Raw genomic sequence first — 18,462 nt, forward strand, 5'->3', positions numbered from 1 at the left:
AGAGAAAATGCAACTGAATACAAAAAGTAACCAACCAGTCATTCTTTCTTAAATTAAACCAGATATATAAATATACAAGGTTACACAGGAAAAGCATATGCCAAGAAAGAGAAACACCAAGATAAATTAAAGAAACAAGTTCTTAAAGAAAAAGAAGAGAATCTGCAAATGATCTGCTTACAAATTAATGTACTCACTTCTACTGTAAAAAAAAAACTCACAACATGTAAAAATCTTACTCCCAACTTACATTTTTTCTGCCCTGTGAGAACTCTTAAAAGACTTTTTAAGTGGAAGGAAAATAATATAGACTAAAAACTTAGATCTACATAAAGAAAGGAAGAGTGTGGGAGAAAGAATAAATGAAAAATTTTTTTAAATTTTTATTATTTTTAATTAACCTAAAGAGAACTGTTTGTTTGAGGTAATAGTATCAATGCGCTGGATGATTACAGCATATGAATAAGTGAAATGAATGATAGTGATGACTGAAGATATGTGTAGGAGAAATTGAGAATTATCTATATACTTACTTATACTACTTATAAAGTGATATAGTGTCATTTAAAGATAAACTAGATTAGTTAAAAATGTGTATTGCAAAAGAAAATCATTAACAATTTTTTTAGAAATAAATATAATTGATATATTAAGGGAGCAGTTATAGTGGGATCAAATAAAATACTCAATTAACAGCAGAGAAGATATAAAATAAGGAAAACAAAAGAAATAAATTAATAGAAAAGAGAAACATGATAGATATTAATTCAATTATGTCAATAACCATTTTAAATGTAAATCATATAAATATATCAATTAAAAGTTAGAGATTGTCAGACTAGGAAAACAAAATAAGAGAGACCCAACTACATGTTGTGTACAAACCTACTTTAAATGTTAGCACTCATAAAGTTGAAAAGTAAAGAATGGAGAAAGATACATAAATCCAAAAGCTGTATTACCTATGAAAATTTCAGATATAGCAGAATCCAAATCAGGAAGATCATCAGGGATATTGATATTACCTAATGATGAAAGAAAGAATCAATTCTCCAAGAAAGTATTTTAATTCTAAACGTGTATATACCTAAAAGAGTGCCAAAATAGGTGAAGTAAAAATTGATAAAACATAGGAGAAACAGACAAATCCACTAGTATAGTTGAAACTTCAATGGTCCTCTTTCAGTAACTGACAAATCAGTAGAATATACTTGACATGAACAGCACTTTAAACTACTGTACATAATTTATATCTATAGACTACTACATCCTACAACAATAGGAAACATACTCTTTTGAAGCTCACAAGTAGTCTATATCTATAGACTACTCTGTCCAACAGCAATAGAAAACATATTCTTTTGAAGCATTCAAAAAAAAACCACATTCTCGGACATAATACACACTTTAAGAAATTTAGAAGAATAGCTATCAAACAGTATGTTCTCAGACCACAAGAGAATTAAACTAGAAATCAATAATAATGGATAGCTAGAAAATGCACAAATATTTGGAGATCCAACAACAGGTTTCTAAATAGCACGAGTCAAAGAAAAGTCTCAAGAGAAATTCCAAAGTATTCTGAAAGGAATAAAAACAAAAAGAGAACTTATCACAATTTGTGGGATGTAAAGAACACAGTACTTAGAGGGAAACTTAGAGCATTAAAGTCATATTCTGAAAGAGAAGAATGTTATGAAAGATATTACCTAAGCCTCCAATTTACTATACTAGAGAAAACTCCAATATGACTGGTGTCCTCATTAGAGAAGAACAGACAAAGACACATAAGGGAGAAGGCCATGTAACCTAAGCGGAGGCAGAGATTGGAGTGTTACATCTATTGGCTAAGGAAAGCCAAGGATTGCTTGCAGCAACAAAACTAAGAAGGAGGCATGAGACAGATTCTCTCCTCAAGCTTTAGAGAGAGTGTGGTTCTGCCAACACCTTGATTTCATACTTCTAGCCTCCAAAATGATGGTAAAATAAATTTCTCTTGTTTTTAAGTGGCCAGTTTGTGGTAATTTATTACAGCGGTCCTAGGAAGCAAATATAGATAGAGGAGCATACGATGGCAAGATGACATGAATACTAAATGTAGTTTGATATCCTGGATGGAATTTTAGTATAAGTGCTGCTGAAGCAAGGATTCCTGGATGGGATTTTAGAAGAGAAAAAAAAGATATGAGAAAAATACTGTGGGTGTAGGAATAATATATGGACTTTACTTAATAATAATGTATCACAAGAGATTCATTAATTGTGATATACTACATTGTTGTAATATATCAATAACAGGGAAACAGGTTATAGGTATATGGAAACTCTTAATATTTGCAATAATTCTGTAAATTTAAAACTGCTCTAGAATTTTTTATAAAAAATCTCATGTACATATTAAAAAATAAGATACAAGTGCACACACATAAGAATGGCAAAATAAAGACTGATCATAAACAATTAATGCATTCTGAGATATTTGAGATATTATCACCTTCATGGAATATATTAGAATGAAAAATTACACAAATGAGAAAAGAAATAGCATTGGAAATTGTTTACATGACTAATAAAAAGAAAGGTTAAATGAGTCTTTTGAAAATATCTCCCAAAATTTAAAGCCAAAATACCTGAGAAAAAAGGTCAGACCTAGATTATTCTAGGGAGTTATAGGTGATTGCTAAAAACTGAATGTTTGTGTTTCCCCAAATTCATATGTTGAAACCTAACCCATAAAGTGACAGTGATGGTAGTAAGAGGTAAAACCTTGGGAGGCACTTAGGTCATGAAGGAGGGGCTCTCATAAATGAGATTAGTGACCTCAAAACAGATATCACGGACAATGAACCTGCCCCTTCCACCACATAAGGACACTGTCCGTGAAGTGCAAAGAGGGTTCTCACCAGAACCCAATCATGTTAGCACCTTACCTTGGATTTCCTAGTCTCCAGATGTAAATTTTTGCTGTATATAAACTACCCAATCTGTGGTCTTTTTAGATAGCAGCTCAAAGAAACTAAGACAGTAACAGAGAAAGAGCAAAGAAAATCGATAGAAATTATCAAGTAAAAAATCAAAGAGAATTTCCAAGACAGGAAGAACACAAATTATTAGCATGAAGGGGCCATATTAGAACAAAGAGAACAAATGGGGCGGGGGGGGGGGGAGACAAGCAAACATCTCTCGACTTAGATATCATTTAAATTTCAAAACATTACAAGTAATTTTGTGGAAGCAGGCGGAAAAGAGGGAGAGTAGGGATGCTAGGGTATACACTCATGAAAAAAGATATCAGGGCAAGGAGGGAATTGGGCCCATGCCAACAGAAGAGCTCAGTATCAACCCATGGTTGCCTGACCTGCTTTTCTTGGTATGGGTGTTGACCATATAAACATGACTAATGGCAATTCTTGTACCTGTAGGTGACTACCTTCACTCAACACTCTCTTACCTCCTCACAGGCAGGTTGTAGAAGGTCTGAGACCTTTGAAACCCAGATTCTTCAAAGACTCCTTCTGGAACACCAAATGATTTAGAAGTAACTGGGCAAGTAGGTTGAGAATCAGTCATTTCATAGAAAAGTTTTCTTTTGCTGTGTAAAATATTATAAAATTAATATCATAAGGGAGCACATAGGTGGCTCAGTTAAGTGTCTGACTTGATTTGGGCTCAGGTCATGATCTCACAGTTCATGAGATTAAGCCCCGTGTCAGGCTCGCACTGGCAGTGCACAGCCTGCTTGGGATTCTCTCTCTCCCTCTCTTTCTGCCTCTCCCCTGCTGTCTCTCTGGCTCTCTCACTCTTTCTCTCTCAAAATAAATAAATAAACATTTAAAAAATGATACAATAATATTCCAGTTAACCCATGATAGCAAGAGAAAGTTAGGAAACAGTTACTGCTTAGATAGCTAGAAATAACATTAGGACAATGAGTTCTGGTTTTATGAATTATTTCAGATAGCTGAGATTAGGCTACATGGTAATATTTTAGAAACAATACATCAGCAGGTAAATCAACACATATCTTAGGAGTGTAGAATTATTCACATTATTGAATCCAAAGTATACAATATACTGACGGCTATGCAAATTGGTTTGCACTAGACAGAAAAACCCATGAAAGAGATCTTTGGTCCACCACAGAAGAGCTATCACTAGAACCAATGTTGGGATTCCCTTTTTCAGTGAACACTGAAAAAGGAAAAAAAAATAGAAAAAAGTAGGCAAAATACATCCAAGCTCAACTGAAAGAGCGCTCTGAATATCAGAATGGCTAAAATTAACAACTCAGGCAACAACAGATGTTGGTGTGGATGGGGAGTAAGAGGAACCCTTTTGCACTGCTGATGGGAATGCAAACTGGTGCAGCCACTCTGGAAGACACTATGGAGGCTCCTCAAAAAATTAAAAATAGAACTACCCTACAACCCAGCAATTGCACTACTAGGTATTTATACACAGGATACAGGAATGCTGTTTCGAAGGGGCACGTACACCCCAATGTTTATAGCAGCACTATCGGCAACAGCCAAAGTATGGAAAGAACCCAAATATCCATTGACAGATGAATGGATAAAGACGTGGTATATATTAATCAATGGAAAGTTACTCAGTGATTAAAAAAGAATGAAATCTTTCCATTTGCAACAACGTGGGTGGAACTAGAGTTCCACTATGCTAAGCAAAGTCAGTCAGTCAGATAAAGACAAATATAATATGATTTCACTCATATGCAGAATTCAAGATACAAAACAGAGGAACATCTGTTCAAGGAAGGGAAGCAAAAATAATAGAAAAACAGAGAGGGAGAGGGACGTCTGGGTGGCTCAGTCAGTTAGGCATCCAACTTTGGCTCAGGTCACAATCTCGCAGTTGGTGAATTCGAGCCCCGCATCGGGTTCTGTCCTGACAGCTCAGAGCCTAGAGCCTGCTTCAGATTCTGTGTCTCCCTCTCTCTCTGACCCTCCCCCACTCATACTCTGTCCCTCTCTCTCAAAAATAAATAAACATTAATTTTTTTTTTTTAAAAAAACAGAAAGGGAGACAAACCGTAAGAGTTTCTTAATACACAGAACAAACTGAGGGTTGCTGGAGGGATGTTGGGTCAGGGGGATGAGATAGATGGGCAAGAGACATTAAGGAGGCCACTTGTTGGGATGAGCACTGGGTGTTATATGTAAGTAACGAATCACTAAATTCTATTACTGGAAAATATATATATACATATACATATATACATATGTGTGTGTATATACATACATATATATATACATACACACATATATATGTATATACATACATATATATGTATATGTATACATATATGTGTACATATATGTGTGTATGTATACATATATGTGTACATATATGTGTGTATGTATACATATATATATTATATATATATAGGCACCTAAAATGTATGCAATTTTAGAATCTTCAATGTGACATTTAAAAAAAATAAATACGCTGTTTAAAAAAACAAAGTCATGCATCTTGAAAGTGGGAAATAAGAAAAGAGTGTCTTAAAGAAGAGAATTATTTTGGAGCTAAAGAGAATAATGTCCTTGCCTAGCAGATGCAGCAAATAAGCAGTATCAGAATCTGGATTGTATATAAAACTTTCTCATCGTTTGTTTCAGACTGTAATTGTCTTTGTGCTCTGCAATTAAAAGCCTTGGACCTATAATGGATAACACATGTGGCTGGAAGCCCTAAGGATAAGAATCAGACCACGATCTTATTGTAACATCACACTGATCTATGCAAAGGATTAGAGTTAGCCCAGAGGATTTTGCCATCCATTTAACTGAAATAATTTAGGCCTAAAATATTATTTCTAAAGCAAATGGTTGGAACTACTATCAAAGTTAAAACTTGAAAATTTCAGTTTCCTGTCTAAGCCCTTAAGGTTTCTTGGGGCCAATTCTACTATTTGCACTTTCTGTTCTACATGGAAATTGAAAATACTTTCACAAAGACAATGATTAGAAGAAGGCTTACTGAAACATTCACGTCAGGATGGTGGACATTTGACATTAGTGACTCAAATTAGGCATCACAGGCTCTGACAACTTTAGTTGTCCTTAACAACTTCAGTGTTGAAGGACAACTTTAGAAAATATTTTGCCTCCAGGTTTATCTATATGTTTAAATTCCGGAGAATTCCAAATTTCTAACTAGATAAAAACAAGCAGTTTTTCTTTGGGATGACATTTCACATTACTTCTTTAATATCGCACATTAAAATAAGGATCTCACCTGTGCTACGAAATAGAATTGAGGTAAATGTGAAAATTATAAATGAGTCATATTTTCAATAAATTAAGGATACTTTTAAATGTATCCTTATTTTTACTAGCATTTAATATACTTAAGCCTCTAAATTTATCTGTGGCAGAAATAATTTTATTTATCCATTTGGACTTGGTGAAAGGGGAAGAATTATTAAAAAGGAAAAATTTTGAAGTTGGAATGTTTGAAATCTGACTAGAAAACTATGTAAACATGAGTAATTTTCTTAAAATATCTGAAAAACATTTTATGTGTAAAATGTGGATAGAAATATCTACTTATATTTTTTGTAAAATGTTCAGCATAATCTCTAACATACTAAACATTTAATTAGATATTTTATTCTAAAAGGAATAAAGATTTTAGAAACTTAAAAAAAATTGTGACATTGGATTCGTGGAAATCTGATTTTATGCACAAAAATTAATAACATTTCTTTAGTACTAGACAATAAACCAGATGTTTGCCCTTTCTCTTATTTTTAATAGATACGCAATCACTCGAAAATAGTAAGTTGCCTCCATTCAGATATTCATAACTATTAATGGCTCAGTTGTTAAAATAAATTGGAAGGACCCAAAAAATTTAAATAATAGCAGTGGTAGTGGCTATTCCAGTTTTGTTTCTATTTAAGAGAAAAAAAGCCCGATTTTTCAAATAAAGCAAAATACTGCTATTAATTTGAGTAGGATTAAAAAAAATCATTTTGATAGGATGTGAAGCCCTATCTTTTATACTAAGGAACGGTAGTAATTTTCTACTAATTTTTTATTTCATGCCATTTTCAGATCTATTAAAATGTTTTCCTTTAATCTTTTTAAGTGTTCAAAATTTTTCAATTTTATATTTTACGTTTTTTTAAATACAGTGTTGCATGCCATATAATTTAATTTGATTTGATTTAATTTTGTTTTGTTTTAAATAAAGACAGACTGCCACAACAGCACCTCATTTGGATGTGTCTGGAGTCTTAGAAGCTTTACTACCCTACCTTCGCCTACACATGACCTTGAGAGCTTGTTTGGAGGTGCTAGCAGGGGAGTGCAGCTACTCCTACAGGCTTGACCAAAGACTGATGCTCCTCTATCTAGGTCATTCTCTTCAACCAAGCATGCAGCTTCAGGAGGGAGGCACGTGGAGTGGTGAGGGAGGAAGGAGACACCCACTTAGCCAGTCAGATCAGCCAAATCAACCTTGGTGATCAATGGGGTGACAGATGTCATAGCCAGATCACCCTCATATCCATATGTCCTTATATTTTTAATGACTGTGCATTTCTGCAACATCCCAACGGGATTATGGGTTCTTCTCCTAGATAGCTGAATGGCATTTACTAATTTTTTATTTAGAATAATTTTCTTTTACAATAACTATGTGGAAATTATTCTATTTATCAGATTCCTCTGAGGAATAACACTGCCTTTGCTTGAAAAAGTGCTATAGGGATTGCTTGGCTTAAAAAGTGAGCCCCTCATGCAAAATTCACCCAACACTTTCACCTAACATGTGGTTTCAGAATGGTAAAATAAATATACCCTGCACAAGAGAGAGAAGAATTTTGCTCTTATGATCCTAAAAATGTAGACAAAAAAAGAAGAGTAAAGAGAAAGAGTAGAAAAAAATGGTACAACAAAATAGAGCTCAGAGTGGATTGAAAGGAAAATGCTACCAGGTAGTCTGGAGCTGCTGATGGACATTTTAAAAAGAGCTATGCCTTAAAAACCTCTAAGAGTCCTTTGTGTTGCCATGATTCCCCTCTCTGACAAATCTTGAGAATGTCAGTCTACTCAAAGACATTTGTGGAATGGGTTTTTTGAAGAATTTGAGAATGTGACATATTTTGTTCTTGGATCAATATTTCAGTCAAACAAAATGGCTCACCATGACACCATAAACTAGTAAGACAAAACAAAAGATATTGGTAATTTGCAAAATTTATGAGTGTGGATGCAAACTGATTATATTTAGTTAGATCTCTGAGGGCAAAGAGGTTCTGGTGACATGTGGACCACCTATGGTGTAGGATACCCTCAATTCTCTAATCATATGGACATCTGGAATTGAGTCAGAAGTGCATTCTCACTATAACAAACGTACAAAATTTGACAAATTATGCAGTGTTATACAATCTAAACATTATTTTATATTTTCCATTCATAATTGGATACATTTAAATTTTTTTAATTATTGTAAAAGATGTATAACAAAAATACCATCGTAACTATTTTTAAATGTGTAGTTCAGTAGTGTTAAGTATACTCACATTGTTGTATAACAAGTCTTCAGAAAGACTTGTTGTATAACAAGTCTTCTTCTTGCAAAACTAAAACTTGATACCCATTAAACAAGGATTCCCATTCCTCCCTCCCCCAGCCACTATTCTGCTTTCTGTTTTTATGAATTTGACTACTCTAGGTACCTGAAAGGAGTGGAATCATAAAATATTTGTCTTTTTTTGACTGGCTTAATTAACTTGGAATACTGTCCTCAAGGTTTATGCGTGTTGCAGCATGTGTCAGAATTTCCCTCCTTTTCAAAATCGAGTAATATTCCATTGCATGTATTTACCACATTTTACTTATCCATTCATCCATGAATGAACACTTGGATTGCTTCTAACTTTTGGCTATTGTGAATAATTCAGCTCTGAGCATGGATCTACAAATAACTCTTTAAGACCCTACATTCACTTCTTCGGTGTATATGCCCAAAAGTGGAATTGCTGGACTAAATAGCAATTCTATGTTTAACTTTTTATGGAGCTGCCATACTGTTTTCTGTTGTAGCTGTAAAATTTTATATTCACGCTGACAGTCACAAGGGTTACATCCTCTACATCCTCACCAACGCTTGCTATTATCTGTATTTTTTATTGTAGTCATCCCTGAATATCATTTAATGACTTTAAGTCTGTATGATATTTCAAACGTGTAATAAGTCATTATTTTTGACATATCTAAATATTTACATGTAAATATGTCCATCTATGTATCTATCTACCATGCATACATTATACAATACATATTTCTATAGTATACATTTATGTATAGGTAGGTATAGATATGAGGATATAATGTAATATAAATATGATTTCATATATTGTATATATGCATACAATGCATATAAATTGCACACTTATATGGATGGATGGAAAAATAAGTATATAGAGTTGGCCTATTAAATCCATTTTTATGATTATTTAGTTTTAATTGACCATTTGCATTTATAAATAATACAATGAAATACAATATTCAATAACTACACCAAACGCTATTTCTAAGGATAGTGACACAGTCAAAACAAAATAAAACAAAAGCAAAGAAACAAACAAGAAACTGAAGTCTTAGCTCTGACGCTTGTCTGTCATTCTGTACCACCACAAAAAAATTCAAACACAAAAGGCTAACTTCCATTAAAGATGGCAGATTGAATCTAAAATATAATGGGCTAAGAATATCCAAGGCATTCTTGAAGATTAAAATATATAGATTTGAAGACTTGTAATACTAAAATTATTGAAAGAATGTGGTAAGTTTGAAAGCTTAGATAAAAATCAAATGAACAGAAAAGAAAGCCTTGAAATAAATACATTCACATAGGGATATTAATTAACAAATAAGATGGCATTGAACCAATGGAGAAAAGACAATGTTTTCAACAAGTGTTATTGGACAATTGGGTATACACATGGAAAAGGATGAATTTAAAAGTATGCTTTATACCATAAATTAAAATTTATTCCAGTTTAATTATATACACAAATATGAAAATATCTTCTTGAAATTTGGCAATAAAAAAAGTTTAAAAGACAAAAAATGTACTCCTTTAGAGGGAAATATTGATAAATCTCCTAATATAAAATTAAGTATTTTAATTTTTTACACACAAAAACTTCTGTTGATAAAAAACTCTATTAATAAAGAAAACTACCAAACCATAGAGTGAGAAAATATAATACATGAAATTGATAAAGTGTTTTATTTAGAATAGATTTAAAAACATCAACGATTATAATTCCTTAAGTAAAATAACCACAATCCAATGAAAAAATGCAAAAAAGAGTTGAACAGGCTCTTAACAAAATGCAGAAATCTAAGTGGCTAGGACAAATATGAAAAAGGTGCCTAATTCTTTTAATAATTAGGGAATTAAAAATCATCTAATGAAATTGAGAATAATATATCCTGTTACATACACTACACTTGTTATCTATCCTACAGAAATGTGTGCTTGTGCTCACCAGAGGTAGTTATAAAAGTATGTTACTCACAACAGCTCTGAAGAGAAAGTCAGTTGTCCTTATGAAAATGGATAAATAAATTGTGTCATTTGGAATATTGAGATACAATACATAAACTATATTCAACACAACATATATGAATCTTATAAACACAAGAATAGTTTATGATTGTATTTACTTAAGGTTCAAAAGTAGAAAAAAATAATTTTTGAAATGCAAACAGGTGGTATAACCATATCACTATAAAAATTACTATGCTGGGGCGCCTGGGTGGCGCAGTCGGTTGAGCGTCCGACTTCAGCCAGGTCACGATCTCGCGGTCCGTGAGTTCGAGCCCCGCGTCGGGCTCTGGACTGATGGCTCAGAGCCTGGAGCCTGTTTCCGATTCTGTGTCTCCCTCTCTCTCTGCCCCTCCCCCGTTCATTCTCTGTCTCTCTCTGTCCCAAAAATAAATAAAAAACGTTGAAAAAAAAATTAAAAAAAAAATAAAAAAAAAATAAAAATTACTATGCTATTACTCTCCAACAAAGACAGAGAACTGTGATAAGGTTGATGTGTAAAGAGGGCTTGAGATGCTGGATGTTATTATATGAGTGGAGAATAAATATGTTGCCTTTATGATAAATAATTGAATTTTGTTCACTTATTCATAAGTCTGCTGTAATGCAAAATTATTTTTAAAAAGAAAATCTATATAGGAGGAATATTTCTCTTTTACTTTTTTATATAAACTATTACTATGTTTATGTTCCAAACTTCTATTCTGGAACAACAAATCCTGATCCTGTTTCATCATTGCTTTATGTGAATGTGTCCACCCAAAACTTTTATGTTGAATTAGTGTATTGATAAAAGAGACATCACAGAGCTCCCTACATGCTGGCACCCTGAACTTGAACTTCTAGTCTCCACAACATTGAGGAATTAATTTCTGTTAGTAAGACACCCAGTTTGTCATGTTTTTCCCCCAGCTTTATTGAGGTATAATTAAAATTGAAATTTTAAGATATTTAAAGTATGTATCAGGCCGCCTGGGTGGCTCCGTCGGTTAAGATTCCAACTTCGACCCAGGTCATGATATCATGGTTAGTGAGTTCGAGCCCTGGGTCAGGCTCTGTGCTGACAGCTTGGAGCCTGGAGCCTGCTTTCAGACTCTGTGTGTCTCTCTCTCTGTGCCCCTCCCCAGCTCATGCTTGTACTCTGTCTCTGTCAAAAATAAATAAACTTAATAAAAAAATTTTTTTAATTAAAATATGTACCATGATGATTTGATATATGTATATGTTGCCAAAGGATTCCTACCATGTAGTTAATTAATACATATGTTGTATCAAATATTTATCTTTTTATGATAAATATTTAAGTTCTGCTCCCTTACTAGATCTCAACTATAGTCATCATGTTATATATTAGATCCTTAGAACTTCCGCATCTTATAGATGAAAGTCTATAATCTTTTACCAAAATATCCCTATTTCCCCAAACTCTCAGTTCCTGGTAGTCACTTTCCTACTTTGTTTCTATGGGTCCGACTTGGTTTTGTTTTCTGGTGTCTTTACATTCCACATATAAGTGATACCATGTGATATTTGTCTTTGTCTGTTTGGCTTTTTTCACCCAGCATAATTAATCCCTCAAGTTTCATCAATGCTTTTGAAAATGGCATGATTTCCTACTTTCTCAGGGCTAAATAATATCACGTTGTGTGGATATACCAAACTTTCTTTTTCCACTCATCAGTTGATGGACACTTATGCTGTTTTCATATCTTGGCTACTGTGAATAATGCTGCAGTGAACATGGAAGTGTAGGTATCCTTCTGACATTCTATTTTCATTTCCTTTGTATATATACCCAGAAATGGAACTGTTGGCCCAAATGTTGGTTCTATTTTTTTTTTAACATTTGTTTATTTTTGAGCAAGAGAGAGAGAGACAGAGAGGGAGGGAGAGACAGAAGGGGAGCAGCAGAGAGAGAGGGAGAGGATCTCAGGTGGGCTCTGGGCTGACAGTAGCGAGCCTGATGCAGGGCTCCAACCCACGAACACGAACTGTGAGATCATGACCTGAGCCAAGGTCATTCGCTCAACCAACTGAGCCACGCGTGTGCCCCTTTTGAAAAAAAAAATGTTTTTAATTTTGTATTTATTTTTAGCCATTGGAATTTTGATTGGGATTGCATTGAATCTATAGATCGCTTGGGGTACTATGGAAATTTCAAAAATATTAACTCTTCCAATTCGTATGAAGTATTTTTCCATTTATGTCTTTTAATTTTTTTTGTTTGTGTCTTTTAAATTTCTTTTATCAATGTCTTATAGTTTTCAGTGCACAGGTCTTTTACCTCCTAGACTAAATTTATTCCTAAGTATTTGATTACATTTTCTGAGATTGTAAATAGGATTGTTTTCTTAATTTTTTTTCTGATAGTCTATTCTTAGTGTATAGAAATGCAACTGATAGCTGTATGATGATTTTTTATCTTGCAACTTTACTGAATATGTTTATTCTAATTTTTTTGGTGGGGTCTTTAGGGTTTTTTATATATAATATTATATCATCGGCAAGTGGGGACTGTTTTACTTCTTCATTTCCAATTTGGATGCATTTTATTTCTTTTTCTTCTGCAAGTGCTCTGGCTATTAATTCTAATACTGTGATGAATAATCTTTTAATGCACTGTTTAATTCAGTTTGTTAATATTTTGTTAAGTATTTTTCATCCATGTTCATCAGGGATATTGGCATATAATTTTCTCTTCTTGCAATGTTCTTAAATCTGTTTTTTGTATCAAGGTAAAATGAATTTAAGGGCACCTTGGTGACTCAATAGGTTAAGCATCTGACTCTCGATTTCAGTTCCAGTCATGATCTCAAGGTTCATGAGATGGAGCCCTGTGTTGGCTCTATGCTGACATCATGGAACCTGTTTGGGATTCTCTCTCTGCCACTCTCTCTACCCTTCCCCTGCTCCTACTCACTGTTTCTTTTTCTCTCAAATAAACATTTTTTTAATCAGTTCACAAATCTTCCTTCTTCTAATATCTTTTGGAAGAGTTTAAGAATGGTTGGGCACGAATTCTTTTTTAAACATTTGGTAGAATTCACAGTGAAGTCATCCAGTCTTGTATTTTTGTCGGGAGTTTTTTGACTAGTGATTCAATCTCTTTACCACTATTGGGTCTTTCCTGGATTTCTATTTCTTCATGATTCAGTGTTTTTAGGATATATATTTAGGAATTTATCCATTTCTTCTAGGCCATGAAATTTGTTGACACATAATTGTTCACAGTAGTTCCATGATTCTTTGTATTTGTGTGGTATCAGTTGGAATGTCTCTTCTATTTTTAATTTCGTATATTTCAGTTTAATTTTTACTTAAGACTCCCTAAAAGTTTGTCAATTTTATTCATCTTTTCAATAAAAATAGCTCTCAGTTTCACCCATCTTTTCTATTGTCTTTTTTAGTCACTATTCCATTTATTTCCATTCTGATTTTTTTGTCCATCCTGCTAACTTTCAGCTTATGTTGTTTTTCTTTTTGTAGTTTCTGGGGTGTAGTTATATTGTTTATTTGAGGACTTTTAATGTAGTTCATTGGTGTGAACTTCCCTTTTAGGACTGCTTTTGCTGCATTCCATATGTTTTGGTATGTTATATTTCTAATTTCTTTGTTACAAATATTTTTTGATTTCCCTATTGATTTCTTCAATGACTACCTGGTTGATCAGTAACATGATATTTTATCTTCCCATTTTGTGAGTTTTCTAGTTTTGCTCTTACAATTAATTATTAGTTTAATACATGCCACTGTGGTTGAAGAAGGTGCTCAATATGATTTCTATCTTTTTAAATTTATTAAACATGTTTTGTGGCCTAGCATGTAATATATCCAGAAAACACTCATGTGCACTTGAGAAGAATGTGTATTCTGTTGCTACTGGACAGAATTATCTGTAAATGTGTCTTAAGTGCATCTGGTATATTGAGTACTTTAAGCCAAATGTTCCTTACTGATTTTCCATCTAGATGATCTTTCCATTGTTGAGAATAGGCTATCAAAGTCCCCTTTTTAAATACTGCTGTTGCTTTAACACTTCATGTGTAATAATATATGCATTATATGTTTACTTGCTCCATCTTGGGTGCATAAATATTTTTAAATGGTATATCTGCCTTTTTCATTATGTAATAATGCCTTTCATTATGTAATAAAACCTTAAAAGGTATATCTGCCTTTTTCATTATGTAATGACCTTTTGGCCTCTTATTTATACTCTTGTATGATAGAAGTATAGCTATTCCTTCTCTCTTTTAGTTTCCATTTATATGAAATAGGTTTTTCTATCCCTTCGTATTTTAGTTTGTGTGTTTCCTTAAAGCTGAAGTGTGAATCCTATGGCAGTATATAGTTGGCCTTGTTTTTTTAACCATTCAGCCACTCAATGACTTTTGATTGGATAACATAGTCCTTTTACATTTCAATTATTTAGTTATAGGTATGGACTTACTATTACCATTTGTTGACTGTTTACTTGCTGTTTTGTAATTCCTTTGTTCTTTCCTTTTTTTTCTTTCTTTCCTTGTGATCTGATGATTTTCTGGTATGCTACATTACTTTTCTCTTTATAATCAGTGTATCTACTATATGTTTTTGCTTTATAGTTATCATCAAGCTTACATAAGGCATCTTATATTTATAAAAATATTTTAAACTATCACGCTACTGTAAGTCAAAAGAAAGCTGGAGTAGCCATACTTATATCAGAAAACTAGACTTTAAATTAAAGGCTATAACAAGAGATGAAGAAGGGCGTTATATAATAATTACAGGGTCTATCCATCAAGAAGAGCTAACAATTACAAATGTCTATGCGCCGAATACGGGAGCCCCCAAATATATAAAACAATGAATCACAAACATAAGCACCTTATTGATAAGAATGTGGTAATTGCAAGGGACTTTAACACTGCACTTACAACAATGGATAGATCATCTAGACACAGGATCAATAAAGAAACCAGGGCCCTGAATGATACATTGGATCAGATGGACTTGACAGATATATTTAGAACTCTGCATCCCAAAGCAACAGAATATACTTTCTTCTTGAGTGCACATGGAACATTCTCCAAGATAGATCATATACTGGGTCACAAAACAGCCCTTCATAAGTTTACAAGAATTGAGATCATACCATACATACTTTCAGACCACAATGCTATGAAACTTGAAATCAACCACAGGAAAAAGTCTGGAAAACCTCCAAGAGCATGGAGGTTAAAGAACACCCTACTAAAGAATGAGTGGGTCAACCAGGCAATTACAGAAGAAATTAAAAAATATATGGGAACAAATTAAAATGAAAATACAACAATCCAAATGCTTTGGGATGCAGCGAAGGCAGTCCTGAGAGGAAAATACATTGCAATCCAGGCCTATCTCTAGAAACAAGAAAAATCCCAAATACAAAATCTAACAGCACACCTAAAGGAAATAGAAGCAGAACAGCAAAGACACCCCAAACCCAGCAGGAAAAATAAAAAAGATCAGAGCAGAAATAAACAATATAGAATCTAAAAAAACTGTAGAGCAGATCAATGAAACCAAGAGTTGGCTTTTTGTAAAAATAAACAAAATTGATACCTATAGCCAGGCTTCTCAAAAAGAAAAGGGAGATGACCCAAATAGATAAAATCATGAATGAAAATGGAATTATTACAACCATCCCTGAGAAATACAAGCAATTATCAGGGAATACTATGAAAAATTATATGCCAACAAACTAGACAACCTGGAAGAAATGGACAAATTCCTAAGTAGCCACACACTTCCAAAACTCAAACAGGAAGACATAGAAAACTTGAACAGACCCATAACCAGCGAGGAAATTGAATCAGTTATCAAAAATCTCCCAACAAATAAGAGTCCAGGACCAGATGGGTTCCCTGGAGAATTCTACCAGACATTTAACGCAGAAATAATACCTATCCTTCTCAAGCTGTTCCAAAAAACAGAAAGGGAAGGAAAACTTCCAGACTCATTCTATGAAGCCAGCATTACTTTGATTCCTAAACCAGACAGAGACCCAGCAAAAAAAGAGAACTACAGGCCAATATCCCTGATGAATATGGATGTAAAAATTCTCAACAAGATACTAGCAAATCGAATTCAACACCATATAAAAAGAATTATACACCATGATCAAGTGGGATTCATTCCTGGGCTGCAGGGTTGATTCAACATTTGCAAATCAATCAATGTGATACATCACATTAATAAAAGAAAAGAAAAGAACCATATGATCCTGTCAATCGATGCAGAAAAAGGATTTGACAAAATTCAGCATTCTTTTGTAATAAAAACCTTCGAGAAAGTCGGGATAGAAGGAACATACTTAAACATCATAAAAGCCATTTATGAAAAGCCCACAGCTAAGATCATCCTCAATGGGGAAAAACTGAGAGCTTTCCCCCTGAGATCAGGAACACGACAGGGATGTCCACTCTCACCGCTATTGTTTAACATAGTGTTGGAAGTGCTAGCATCAGCAATCAGACAATAAAAGGAAATCAAAGGCATCAAAATTGGCAAAGATGAAGTCAAGTTTTCACTTTTTGCAGATGACATGATATTATACATGGAAAATCCGATAGACTCCACCAAAAGGCTGCTAGAACTGATACAAGAATTCAGCAAAGTTGCAGGATACAAAATCAATGTATGGAAATCAGTTGCATTCTTATACACTAATAATGAAGCAACAGAAACACAAATAAAGAAACTGATCCCATTCACAATTGCACCAAGAAGCATAAAATACCTAGGAATAAACCTAACCAAAGATGTAAAAGATCTGTATGCTGAAAACTATAGAAAGCTTATGAAGGAAATTGAAGAAGATACAAAGAAATGGTAAAAAGTTCCAGGCTCATGGATTGAAAGAATAAATGTTGTCAAAATGTCAATACTACCCAAAGCAATCTACACAATCAATGCAATCCCAATCAAAATTGCACCAGCATTCTTCTCAAAGCTAGAACAAGCAATCCTAAAATTTGTATGGAACCACAAAAGGCCCATAATAGCCAAAGTAATTTTGAAGAAGAAGACCAAAGCAGGAGGCATCACAATCCCAGACTTTAGCCTCTACTACAAAGCTGTCATCATCAAGACAGCATGGTATTGGCACAAAAACAGACACATAGACCAATGGAATAGAATAGAAACCCCAGAACTAGACCCACAAACATATGGCCAACTAATCTTTGACAAAGCAGGAAAGAATATCCAATGGAAAAAAAGGCAGTCTCTTTAACAAATGGTGCTGGGATAACTGGACAGCAACATGCAAAAGAATGAAAACAGACCACTTTCCTACACCATTCACAAAAATAAACTCAAAATGGGTAAAGGACCTGAATGTGAGACAGGACACCATCAAAACCCTAGAGTTTCGACAGAGCAGGAAAAAACCTCTCTGACCTCAGCCGCAGCAATTTCTTACTTGACACATCTCCAAAGGCAAGGGAGTTAAAAGCAAAAATGAACTATTGGGACCTCATGAAGATAAAAATCTTCTGCACTGCCAAGGAAACGATCAACAAAACTAAAAGGCAACCAACAGAATGGGAAAAGATATTTGCAAATGACATATCAGACAAAGGGCTAGTATCCAAAATGTATAAAGAACTAACCAAACCCCACACCCCAAAAAACAAATAATCCAGTTAAGAAATGGGCAAAAAACATGAGTAGACACTTTTCTAAAGAAGACATCCAGATGGCCAACAGGCACATGAAAAGATGCTCAACGTCGCTCCTCATCGGGGAAATACAAATCAAAACCACACTCAGATACCACCTCATGCCAGTCAGAGTGGCCAAAATGAACAAATCAGGAGACTATAGATACTGGAGAGGATGTGGAGA

The 18,462-nt window shown here is 33.8% G+C and overlaps 1 long non-coding RNA gene across 2 annotated transcripts in view; it reads right to left on the reverse strand.

Moving 5' to 3' along the window:
- The window catches only part of LOC123384509, a 472,056-nt gene that overhangs the window by 363,046 nt on the left and 90,548 nt on the right, over window positions 1-18,462 (reverse strand). Inside the window, exon 4 of one of the 2 annotated variants that reach the window (XR_006595689.1) lies at window positions 3,452-3,592. The exons of the other annotated variant lie outside the window; for it this stretch is intronic. This is a non-coding gene — a long non-coding RNA (uncharacterized LOC123384509). The remainder of the gene's footprint in view (window positions 1-3,451; window positions 3,593-18,462) is intronic. 2 annotated transcript variants of the gene reach the window in all.

The sequence above is a fragment of the Felis catus genome, chromosome A3 (assembly GCF_018350175.1).
Source record: "Felis catus isolate Fca126 chromosome A3, F.catus_Fca126_mat1.0, whole genome shotgun sequence".
Lineage (NCBI taxonomy): Eukaryota > Metazoa > Chordata > Mammalia > Carnivora > Felidae > Felis > Felis catus.